The sequence below is a fragment of the Tenrec ecaudatus genome, chromosome 11 (genome assembly GCF_050624435.1).
Source record: "Tenrec ecaudatus isolate mTenEca1 chromosome 11, mTenEca1.hap1, whole genome shotgun sequence".
NCBI lineage: Eukaryota > Metazoa > Chordata > Mammalia > Afrosoricida > Tenrecidae > Tenrec > Tenrec ecaudatus.
The window spans coordinates 13060001-13069016 of record NC_134540.1 but is presented as its reverse complement, the minus strand read 5'-3'; the positions used below and the strand labels follow the sequence as shown (position 1 = coordinate 13069016).

The 9016-nt window shown below is 70.3% G+C and overlaps 6 non-coding genes across 6 annotated transcripts; all 6 read right to left on the bottom strand.

Moving 5' to 3' along the window:
* Positions 1-214: 214 nt before the first annotated feature.
* Positions 215-333, bottom strand: LOC142461735 (5S ribosomal RNA). The gene has a single exon (XR_012786935.1). It is a non-coding gene; the product is annotated as a 5S ribosomal RNA (ribosomal RNA).
* Positions 334-1971: 1638 nt separating this feature from the next.
* LOC142461734 (5S ribosomal RNA) lies at positions 1972-2090 on the bottom strand. The gene has a single exon (XR_012786934.1). It is a non-coding gene; the product is annotated as a 5S ribosomal RNA (ribosomal RNA).
* Positions 2091-3649: 1559 nt separating this feature from the next.
* Positions 3650-3768, bottom strand: LOC142461733 (5S ribosomal RNA). Its single transcript, XR_012786933.1, has one exon. It is a non-coding gene; the product is annotated as a 5S ribosomal RNA (ribosomal RNA).
* A 1568-nt stretch (positions 3769-5336) lies between these two features.
* On the bottom strand, positions 5337-5455 carry LOC142461732 (5S ribosomal RNA). Its single transcript, XR_012786932.1, has one exon. It is a non-coding gene; the product is annotated as a 5S ribosomal RNA (ribosomal RNA).
* A 1577-nt stretch (positions 5456-7032) lies between these two features.
* Positions 7033-7151, bottom strand: LOC142461731 (5S ribosomal RNA). Its single transcript, XR_012786931.1, has one exon. It is a non-coding gene; the product is annotated as a 5S ribosomal RNA (ribosomal RNA).
* A 1583-nt stretch (positions 7152-8734) lies between these two features.
* On the bottom strand, positions 8735-8853 carry LOC142461729 (5S ribosomal RNA). The gene has a single exon (XR_012786929.1). It is a non-coding gene; the product is annotated as a 5S ribosomal RNA (ribosomal RNA).
* Positions 8854-9016: the final 163 nt, after the last annotated feature.

Here is a 9016-nt window from a genome sequence, read left to right as displayed (position 1 = left end):
TGGGTATGAGGCGGGACGGTGCGGGCACTGCGGTTGGTGCCCCAGGCAGGTCCTGGGCAGGGGGCGCGGGGCCTGCTGGTGCCTAAGGAGACAGAGACACAGAGCCGGGGGAGAGAGGGGGACGGAGGGGTGCTGGACCCTCAGGGGAGCCGGAGGTCTGCTGTGGCGCTCGCAGGGCGTGGCCGTGGCCGTGGGGGGCCGGCGAGTGGCAAAAAGCCTACAGCACCCGGTATTCCCAGGCGGTCTCCCATCCAAGTACTAACCAGGCCCGACCCTGCTTAGCTTCCGAGATCAGACGAGATCGGGCGCGTTCAGGGTGGTATGGCCGTAGACGCTTGCAGCCTCCTCCTGCTGGCCCTAAGAGCCTGCCGCCGCCGCCGCCGCCGCCGCCGCCGCCGCCGCCGCCGCCGCCGCCGCCGCCGCCGCCGCCCGCCCTCCTGCGCTCCCGCGGGCCTTGGCCCGACCACCCGACACAACCCGCGCGCCGTGCCTGCGCCTCGCCTAAGCTGCCCACCTGCCCGCCTGCCTGCCCTGGCCCCCGCTTTGTCCGCCTCCCTGGCTACGTGTTCCCATGCCGCCGCCGCCGCCGCCGCCGCCTCTACCACCCCGCTCCTCGGGGCTCCACTCCTGCCGCGGCCTGCACAGCCCACACTCACGAGACAGGGACGGGGTGCCAGGGCCAGGGGCTCAGGTGGCTGCGAGGGGAAGGGTCGCTCGCGGTGCTCCTGTGCACAGGAGAGACAGACACACAGACACAGACAGCCACAGCGACGGGGGCGGGGGGCGTGGGGGCCGAGGGTGGTAGTCGGGGCTGGGGTCGGTGCCCTCCGGGCGGCGGCCTCACGCCCAGAGGGTGGCCAGTGACCAGTGGGTCAAGGTTTCCTCGGGACAGGGAGGGGGTGCCAAGGGACCCTGATCCCGGAAACAGTGGCCAGGGCCAGGGCTGGCTCACAGCTTTGTCAGAGGTGCCCATGGTGGAGGTGGAAACACACCGAGGTCCCGTTAGCCGTGGCCAGAGCGGCCAGGTTCCCTCCCGGAGAGTACCACCTGACTTGAGAGAGTGGTGGACTTGAGAGAGACAGGTCCCGCTGGCCGCCCCTTGCTCCCGCCCTTGCCCTTGCCCTTGCCCTTGCCCCTGCGCCTTGTGCCCTGCCCCTGCCCCTTCTCCTTGCGACCTGCCCACTGGCCCCTGTCCTCCCCCCAGGGCGCCTGCGCTTGGTCCGCAGAGGCCGGCAGGGGCTGGCGCGGCGGCTTTGCCCTGCATGTACCCCAAGCGCATCAATGGCAGGGGTCGCGGAGGGCCCCATGCCTAGTCAGAGATCTTCTAGACAAGGGCATCCTCCCTGGGTGGGGCAAGGGGTCAGGCAGGCCGCCGGCCGCGTGCGGACACAGCCCAGTTTCCCCCAGGTGTGGTCGGGCCTCACCGCCTCCTTCCTTCCTTCCTTCCTTCCTTCCTTCCTTCCTTCCTTCCTTCCTTCCTTCCTTCCTTCCTTCCTTCCTTCCTTCCTTCCTTCCTTCCTTCCTTCCTTCCCAGAGGCCACACCGAGGCCCTGAACCTGACGCCGTGGTTCCCCTTGGCCAGCAACCGCGTGGGTGAAGAGAGGTCAGAGCCCATGGTGCAGGAAGGAGCAGGTGGCCGCACCTGCTGTGGCAGCCGCCGGCCCGCCAGGGTGGCAGAGCCCACCCCCACCCCTCGCGGGGCCGAGTCTGGGGGGTGCGGGGACCGCCAAGTGTGGAGGAGCGGTCCCCGGAGAGGGTGGGTATGAGGCGGGACGGTGCGGGCACTGCGGTTGGTGCCCCAGGCAGGTCCTGGGCAGGGGGCGCGGGGCCTGCTGGTGCCTAAGGAGACAGAGACACAGAGCCGGGGGAGAGAGGGGGACGGAGGGGTGCTGGACCCTCAGGGGAGCCGGAGGTCTGCTGCGGCGCTCGCAGGGCGTGGCCGTGGCCGTGGGGGGCCGGCGAGTGGCAAAAAGCCTACAGCACCCGGTATTCCCAGGCGGTCTCCCATCCAAGTACTAACCAGGCCCGACCCTGCTTAGCTTCCGAGATCAGACGAGATCGGGCGCGTTCAGGGTGGTATGGCCGTAGACGCTTGCAGCCTCCTCCTGCTGGCCCTAAGAGCCTGCCGCCGCCGCCCGCCCTCCTGCGCTCCCACGGGCCTTGGCCCGACCACCCGACACAACCCGCGCGCCGTGCCTGCGCCTCGCCTAAGCTGCCCACCTGCCCGCCTGCCTGCCCTGGCCCCCGCTTTGTCCGCCTCCCTGGCTACGTGTTCCCATGCCGCCGCCGCCGCCGCCGCCGCCTCTACCACCCCGCTCCTCGGGGCTCCACTCCTGCCGCGGCCTGCACAGCCCACACTCACGAGACAGGGACGGGGTGCCAGGGCCAGGGGCTCAGGTGGCTGCGAGGGGAAGGGTCGCTCGCGGTGCTCCTGTGCACAGGAGAGACAGACACACAGACACAGACAGCCACAGCGACGGGGGCGGGGGGCGTGGGGGCCGAGGGTGGTAGTCGGGGCTGGGGTCGGTGCCCTCCGGGCGGCGGCCTCACGCCCAGAGGGTGGCCAGTGACCAGTGGGTCAAGGTTTCCTCGGGACAGGGAGGGGGTGCCAAGGGACCCTGATCCCGGAAACAGTGGCCAGGGCCAGGGCTGGCTCACAGCTTTGTCAGAGGTGCCCATGGTGGAGGTGGAAACACACCGAGGTCCCGTTAGCCGTGGCCAGAGCGGCCAGGTTCCCTCCCGGAGAGTACCACCTGACTTGAGAGAGTGGTGGACTTGAGAGAGACAGGTCCCGCTGGCCGCCCCTTGCTCCCGCCCTTGCCCTTGCCCTTGCCCTTGCCCCTGCGCCTTGTGCCCTGCCCCTGCCCCTTCTCCTTGCGACCTGCCCACTGGCCCCTGTCCTCCCCCCAGGGCGCCTGCGCTTGGTCCGCAGAGGCCGGCAGGGGCTGGCGCGGCGGCTTTGCCCTGCATGTACCCCAAGCGCATCAATGGCAGGGGTCGCGGAGGGCCCCATGCCTAGTCAGAGATCTTCTAGACAAGGGCATCCTCCCTGGGTGGGGCAAGGGGTCAGGCAGGCCGCCGGCCGCGTGCGGACACAGCCCAGTTTCCCCCAGGTGTGGTCGGGCCTCACCGCCTCCTTCCTTCCTTCCTTCCTTCCTTCCTTCCTTCCTTCCTTCCTTCCTTCCTTCCTTCCTTCCTTCCTTCCTTCCCAGAGGCCACACCGAGGCCCTGAACCTGACGCCGTGGTTCCCCTTGGCCAGCAACCGCGTGGGTGAAGAGAGGTCAGAGCCCATGGTGCAGGAAGGAGCAGGTGGCCGCACCTGCTGTGGCAGCCGCCGGCCCGCCAGGGTGGCAGAGCCCACCCCCACCCCTCGCGGGGCCGAGTCTGGGGGGTGCGGGGACCGCCAAGTGTGGAGGAGCGGTCCCCGGAGAGGGTGGGTATGAGGCGGGACGGTGCGGGCACTGCGGTTGGTGCCCCAGGCAGGTCCTGGGCAGGGGGCGCGGGGCCTGCTGGTGCCTAAGGAGACAGAGACACAGAGCCGGGGGAGAGAGGGGGACGGAGGGGTGCTGGACCCTCAGGGGAGCCGGAGGTCTGCTGCGGCGCTCGCAGGGCGTGGCCGTGGCCGTGGGGGGCCGGCGAGTGGCAAAAAGCCTACAGCACCCGGTATTCCCAGGCGGTCTCCCATCCAAGTACTAACCAGGCCCGACCCTGCTTAGCTTCCGAGATCAGACGAGATCGGGCGCGTTCAGGGTGGTATGGCCGTAGACGCTTGCAGCCTCCTCCTGCTGGCCCTAAGAGCCTGCCGCCGCCGCCGCCGCCGCCGCCGCCCGCCCTCCTGCGCTCCCGCGGGCCTTGGCCCGACCACCCGACACAACCCGCGCGCCGTGCCTGCGCCTCGCCTAAGCTGCCCACCTGCCCGCCTGCCTGCCCTGGCCCCCGCTTTGTCCGCCTCCCTGGCTACGTGTTCCCATGCCGCCGCCGCCGCCGCCTCTACCACCCCGCTCCTCGGGGCTCCACTCCTGCCGCGGCCTGCACAGCCCACACTCACGAGACAGGGACGGGGTGCCAGGGCCAGGGGCTCAGGTGGCTGCGAGGGGAAGGGTCGCTCGCGGTGCTCCTGTGCACAGGAGAGACAGACACACAGACACAGACAGCCACAGCGACGGGGGCGGGGGGCGTGGGGGCCGAGGGTGGTAGTCGGGGCTGGGGTCGGTGCCCTCCGGGCGGCGGCCTCACGCCCAGAGGGTGGCCAGTGACCAGTGGGTCAAGGTTTCCTCGGGACAGGGAGGGGGTGCCAAGGGACCCTGATCCCGGAAACAGTGGCCAGGGCCAGGGCTGGCTCACAGCTTTGTCAGAGGTGCCCATGGTGGAGGTGGAAACACACCGAGGTCCCGTTAGCCGTGGCCAGAGCGGCCAGGTTCCCTCCCGGAGAGTACCACCTGACTTGAGAGAGTGGTGGACTTGAGAGAGACAGGTCCCGCTGGCCGCCCCTTGCTCCCGCCCTTGCCCTTGCCCTTGCCCTTGCCCCTGCGCCTTGTGCCCTGCCCCTGCCCCTTCTCCTTGCGACCTGCCCACTGGCCCCTGTCCTCCCCCCAGGGCGCCTGCGCTTGGTCCGCAGAGGCCGGCAGGGGCTGGCGCGGCGGCTTTGCCCTGCATGTACCCCAAGCGCATCAATGGCAGGGGTCGCGGAGGGCCCCATGCCTAGTCAGAGATCTTCTAGACAAGGGCATCCTCCCTGGGTGGGGCAAGGGGTCAGGCAGGCCGCCGGCCGCGTGCGGACACAGCCCAGTTTCCCCCAGGTGTGGTCGGGCCTCACCGCCTCCTTCCTTCCTTCCTTCCTTCCTTCCTTCCTTCCTTCCTTCCTTCCTTCCTTCCTTCCTTCCTTCCTTCCTTCCCAGAGGCCACACCGAGGCCCTGAACCTGACGCCGTGGTTCCCCTTGGCCAGCAACCGCGTGGGTGAAGAGAGGTCAGAGCCCATGGTGCAGGAAGGAGCAGGTGGCCGCACCTGCTGTGGCAGCCGCCGGCCCGCCAGGGTGGCAGAGCCCACCCCCACCCCTCGCGGGGCCGAGTCTGGGGGGTGCGGGGACCGCCAAGTGTGGAGGAGCGGTCCCCGGAGAGGGTGGGTATGAGGCGGGACGGTGCGGGCACTGCGGTTGGTGCCCCAGGCAGGTCCTGGGCAGGGGGCGCGGGGCCTGCTGGTGCCTAAGGAGACAGAGACACAGAGCCGGGGGAGAGAGGGGGACGGAGGGGTGCTGGACCCTCAGGGGAGCCGGAGGTCTGCTGCGGCGCTCGCAGGGCGTGGCCGTGGCCGTGGGGGGCCGGCGAGTGGCAAAAAGCCTACAGCACCCGGTATTCCCAGGCGGTCTCCCATCCAAGTACTAACCAGGCCCGACCCTGCTTAGCTTCCGAGATCAGACGAGATCGGGCGCGTTCAGGGTGGTATGGCCGTAGACGCTTGCAGCTTCCTCCTGCTGCCCCTAAGAGCCTGCCGCCGCCGCCGCCGCCGCCGCCGCCGCCGCCGCCCGCCCTCCTGCGCTCCCACGGGCCTTGGCCCGACCACCCGACACAACCCGCGCGCCGTGCCTGCGCCTCGCCTAAGCTGCCCACCTGCCCGCCTGCCTGCCCTGGCCCCCGCTTTGTCCGCCTCCCTGGCTACGTGTTCCCATGCCGCCGCCGCCGCCGCCTCTACCACCCCGCTCCTCGGGGCTCCACTCCTGCCGCGGCCTGCACAGCCCACACTCACGAGACAGGGACGGGGTGCCAGGGCCAGGGGCTCAGGTGGCTGCGAGGGGAAGGGTCGCTCGCGGTGCTCCTGTGCACAGGAGAGACAGACACACAGACACAGACAGCCACAGCGACGGGGGCGGGGGGCGTGGGGGCCGAGGGTGGTAGTCGGGGCTGGGGTCGGTGCCCTCCGGGCGGCGGCCTCACGCCCAGAGGGTGGCCAGTGACCAGTGGGTCAAGGTTTCCTCGGGACAGGGAGGGGGTGCCAAGGGACCCTGATCCCGGAAACAGTGGCCAGGGCCAGGGCTGGCTCACAGCTTTGTCAGAGGTGCCCATGGTGGAGGTGGAAACACACCGAGGTCCCGTTAGCCGTGGCCAGAGCGGCCAGGTTCCCTCCCGGAGAGTACCACCTGACTTGAGAGAGTGGTGGACTTGAGAGAGACAGGTCCCGCTGGCCGCCCCTTGCTCCCGCCCTTGCCCTTGCCCTTGCCCTTGCCCCTGCGCCTTGTGCCCTGCCCCTGCCCCTTCTCCTTGCGACCTGCCCACTGGCCCCTGTCCTCCCCCCAGGGCGCCTGCGCTTGGTCCGCAGAGGCCGGCAGGGGCTGGCGCGGCGGCTTTGCCCTGCATGTACCCCAAGCGCATCAATGGCAGGGGTCGCGGAGGGCCCCATGCCTAGTCAGAGATCTTCTAGACAAGGGCATCCTCCCTGGGTGGGGCAAGGGGTCAGGCAGGCCGCCGGCCGCGTGCGGACACAGCCCAGTTTCCCCCAGGTGTGGTCGGGCCTCACCGCCTCCTTCCTTCCTTCCTTCCTTCCTTCCTTCCTTCCTTCCTTCCTTCCTTCCTTCCTTCCTTCCTTCCTTCCTTCCCAGAGGCCACACCGAGGCCCTGAACCTGACGCCGTGGTTCCCCTTGGCCAGCAACCGCGTGGGTGAAGAGAGGTCAGAGCCCATGGTGCAGGAAGGAGCAGGTGGCCGCACCTGCTGTGGCAGCCGCCGGCCCGCCAGGGTGGCAGAGCCCACCCCCACCCCTCGCGGGGCCGAGTCTGGGGGGTGCGGGGACCGCCAAGTGTGGAGGAGCGGTCCCCGGAGAGGGTGGGTATGAGGCGGGACGGTGCGGGCACTGCGGTTGGTGCCCCAGGCAGGTCCTGGGCAGGGGGCGCGGGGCCTGCTGGTGCCTAAGGAGACAGAGACACAGAGCCGGGGGAGAGAGGGGGACGGAGGGGTGCTGGACCCTCAGGGGAGCCGGAGGTCTGCTGCGGCGCTCGCAGGGCGTGGCCGTGGCCGTGGGGGGCCGGCGAGTGGCAAAAAGCCTACAGCACCCGGTATTCCCAGGCGGTCTCCCATCCAAGTACTAACCAGGCCCGACCCTGCTTAGCTTCCGAGATCAGACGAGATCGGGCGCGTTCAGGGTGGTATGGCCGTAGACGCTTGCAGCCTCCTCCTGCTGGCCCTAAGAGCCTGCCGCCGCCGCCGCCGCCGCCGCCCGCCCTCCTGCGCTCCCACGGGCCTTGGCCCGACCACCCGACACAACCCGCGCGCCGTGCCTGCGCCTCGCCTAAGCTGCCCACCTGCCCGCCTGCCTGCCCTGGCCCCCGCTTTGTCCGCCTCCCTGGCTACGTGTTCCCATGCCGCCGCCGCCGCCGCCGCCGCCTCTACCACCCCGCTCCTCGGGGCTCCACTCCTGCCGCGGCCTGCACAGCCCACACTCACGAGACAGGGACGGGGTGCCAGGGCCAGGGGCTCAGGTGGCTGCGAGGGGAAGGGTCGCTCGCGGTGCTCCTGTGCACAGGAGAGACAGACACACAGACACAGACAGCCACAGCGACGGGGGCGGGGGGCGTGGGGGCCGAGGGTGGTAGTCGGGGCTGGGGTCGGTGCCCTCCGGGCGGCGGCCTCACGCCCAGAGGGTGGCCAGTGACCAGTGGGTCAAGGTTTCCTCGGGACAGGGAGGGGGTGCCAAGGGACCCTGATCCCGGAAACAGTGGCCAGGGCCAGGGCTGGCTCACAGCTTTGTCAGAGGTGCCCATGGTGGAGGTGGAAACACACCGAGGTCCCGTTAGCCGTGGCCAGAGCGGCCAGGTTCCCTCCCGGAGAGTACCACCTGACTTGAGAGAGTGGTGGACTTGAGAGAGACAGGTCCCGCTGGCCGCCCCTTGCTCCCGCCCTTGCCCTTGCCCTTGCCCTTGCCCCTGCGCCTTGTGCCCTGCCCCTGCCCCTTCTCCTTGCGACCTGCCCACTGGCCCCTGTCCTCCCCCCAGGGCGCCTGCGCTTGGTCCGCAGAGGCCGGCAGGGGCTGGCGCGGCGGCTTTGCCCTGCATGTACCCCAAGCGCATCAATGGCAGGGGTCGCGGAGGGCCCCATGCCTAGTCAGAGATCTTCTAGACAAGGGCATCCTCCCTGGGTGGGGCAAGGGGTCAGGCAGGCCGCCGGCCGCGTGCGGACACAGCCCAGTTTCCCCCAGGTGTGGTCGGGCCTCACCGCCTCCTTCCTTCCTTCCTTCCTTCCTTCCTTCCTTCCTTCCTTCCTTCCTTCCTTCCTTCCTTCCTTCCTTCCTTCCTTCCTTCCTTCCCAGAGGCCACACCGAGGCCCTGAACCTGACGCCGTGGTTCCCCTTGGCCAGCAACCGCGTGGGTGAAGAGAGGTCAGAGCCCATGGTGCAGGAAGGAGCAGGTGGCCGCACCTGCTGTGGCAGCCGCCGGCCCGCCAGGGTGGCAGAGCCCACCCCCACCCCTCGCGGGGCCGAGTCTGGGGGGTGCGGGGACCGCCAAGTGTGGAGGAGCGGTCCCCGGAGAGGGTGGGTATGAGGCGGGACGGTGCGGGCACTGCGGTTGGTGCCCCAGGCAGGTCCTGGGCAGGGGGCGCGGGGCCTGCTGGTGCCTAAGGAGACAGAGACACAGAGCCGGGGGAGAGAGGGGGACGGAGGGGTGCTGGACCCTCAGGGGAGCCGGAGGTCTGCTGCGGCGCTCGCAGGGCGTGGCCGTGGCCGTGGGGGGCCGGCGAGTGGCAAAAAGCCTACAGCACCCGGTATTCCCAGGCGGTCTCCCATCCAAGTACTAACCAGGCCCGACCCTGCTTAGCTTCCGAGATCAGACGAGATCGGGCGCGTTCAGGGTGGTATGGCCGTAGACGCTTGCAGCCTCCTCCTGCTGGCCCTAAGAGCCTGCCGCCGCCGCCGCCGCCGCCGCCGCCCGCCCTCCTGCGCTCCCGCGGGCCTTGGCCCGACCACCCGACACAACCCGCGCGCCGTGCCTGCGCCTCGCCTAAGCTGCCCACCTGCCCGCCTGCCTGCCC